Source organism: Penaeus chinensis, chromosome 31 (assembly GCF_019202785.1).
Source record: "Penaeus chinensis breed Huanghai No. 1 chromosome 31, ASM1920278v2, whole genome shotgun sequence".
Lineage (NCBI taxonomy): Eukaryota > Metazoa > Arthropoda > Malacostraca > Decapoda > Penaeidae > Penaeus > Penaeus chinensis.
In genome coordinates, this window is record NC_061849.1 from 19,198,521 (window position 1) to 19,201,020 (window position 2,500).

Genomic DNA, 2,500 nt, shown 5'->3' on the forward strand with positions numbered 1-2,500 from the left:
GAACTCCGCAGCCAAATCCTCGATCTTCAAGACACGCTCCAGCTCCACCTCTAGCCCCCCCCCCCCCTCAGCCAGACACAAAGGGAAGTCTCAATCTGCCCCCCATGACCTATCCCCATCCCTCCCATCCCCCCCCCCCCCTCTATCCCTTAGACGGCAGAACAGACGGAACAATCTATCTACCGTGCAAAATCTCCCACCTTTTGTGTTGCTTCGCGAGGCTTCTTGCAATTTAGTCTTACATGCGATGCGAGTGGATTTTAATATAGCAACATTTCAAGTGTGTCGGATCCATCTACACCCCCCCCCCCCCGTATACCTTACCCTCCTCCCCCAGGCGAGTGCCCTACACCTGTGCAGATGCTAGGTGCTAGGTTTATTAAAACGCTGACGCTCGCTCCTATATGCCTGCTTGGAAATTATAATGCAGACCATTGAGTGTGTGTATGTGTGTATGTGTGTGTGTGTGTGTGTGTGTGTGTGTGTGTGTGTGTGTGTGTGTGTGTGTGTGTGTGTGTGTGTGTGTGTATGTGTGTATGTGTGTATGTGTGTATGTGTGTATGTATGTATGTATGTATGTATGTATGTATGTATGTATGTATGTATGTATGTGTGTGTGTGTGTGTGTGTGTGTGTGTGTGTGTGTGTGTGTGTGTGTGTGTGTGTGTGTGTGTGTGTGTGTGTGTGTGTGTGTGTGCGTGTGTGTGTGTGTGTGTGTGTAGGTATATGTATATATGCATGCATATATAATTTAGTGCACTACTGTATTCATTGTTTAAATGGCATTGAGTTTACGTATGTCTTTCTCAAGGGCGTAATCCGCCTCCAGAAGATGACTGAAGACGTCGCGCGGCGTGAGGCGTCGTCGAATAGGAGGGAGCAGGTGATACTACCCCCTCGCCCCCTCTCACATACTTACAAATGGGGGAGGGGAGGGGTGGCTAATGAGTGTTTCCCCCACGCCCTCCGTTCACCTCGAAGGCACTCTCTTCGCGCGGAGAAAGGAAACAACACAAGAATACACAACTCATGCCCCGAACCTCCGCCCACATAACCCGCCCTCCTCCTCTCCCTTCTCCGCCCGCCGCCATGACCGCCAACCCTTCCGTGTCCGAGTTCTTGCCCTGCCTTTCCGCCTCCCTCCTCCCCTTCCCCAACACCATTCCCTACACCATCTCCTATCCCTCCATTCCCTCCACCTCCTACCCCTTCTCTCCCTCTCCGCCTGCTCTTGCTCTCCTCTCTCCTACTCCCTCCCTTCGCCCATTTAACCCAAGGCATCAACACCGTCCCTTTATGTCCGGCCCATGACCTACCTGGGAACACCTGGTGATTATCTTGCGCATTAGGGGCCTCGCCGACACTGTGACGTCATTAGTCAACACGCCAGATCCAGATAGCATCGCGGCGCCCCGCTACGGCTCTCGCGGCTTTTGCGGCTCTCGCGGCTCTTGCGGCGATGGCGGCACATGCGGGATGCAAACACATGTCGGCCACGTCGCGTCGACGGGGAGCGGGTCGCCCTCCGAAGCAGCGCCCGAGGAGTACTGGCGAGTCCCTGCTCCCAGTAGAGGCTGGGCTCGATCTCTCCCTGCACTGATCGGCCTTCTCTTTCTCTTGTTTATTTTTCTTTTTCTTTCTAAAGTTACTAATCTCACACCTATCCCTGTTTCTTAATTTACTGCCTGGGTAATTTCCTCCCTCCCTCCCTCTCCTTCCCATTCTCTCTCTCATCTTAATAATTTTTTCGCTCCCTAACCTTTATAGCACCGGTAATCTTTCCCTCAAACCTTCTTAAGCGAAGAGGAGATAAACATCAATATAAAATCAAAATGAATAAATAAAAAGTAAAACACATGAGATCGAAGAAGGAAAATCTTATCACACGTTTCTTGCTTACAACCTCGCATCCCCTCATTCCCCTGCACACAACCCCCCCGTCCCCAACCCCCCATAAATCAAGCTCCCCATCGCGAAATCATAAAAGACATTATCAACAAGGTATGAAATATTAGCCGGGGATGAAGAGAAGGTGAAGGAGGGGGAGAAAGACGAAGGGAGGAGGAGGGGGGGAGTCACGATTGTGCTCCGGAGTGCAAAAGTTCAGATGCAATATCTTTCACTTGCACAGTCGATAGAGAGACAATATCCCGCGCCCCCTAAAGAAAGCCAAGCACGGCTGTAAATCACCAACAAAGACGGAGGGAGCCTTTGTCGGGCTACTCGGCGCCCTCTCAAGCCGCAAGAAATCCTCGGAGGAGCAGCGACATCGGCCGGGGCGCGCAAAGCCCACAGGCCACGACCCTTCGAGCGGGTGAAAAGGGCGGCCTTCGCTTAACCAGATCCTGGCTGCGATCCTCGCTACCGTAGGAGAGGAGGAAACGGCCTGAAAAGGGAGCCGGAGGAAGGAGCGCGGAGGGCAAGAGAGGACACGAGCAAACGCAGGGCGAAGGAGAGGCGAAGGGTGACGGAGGAGCTGGGCGGCTGAAGACCTGCGGAT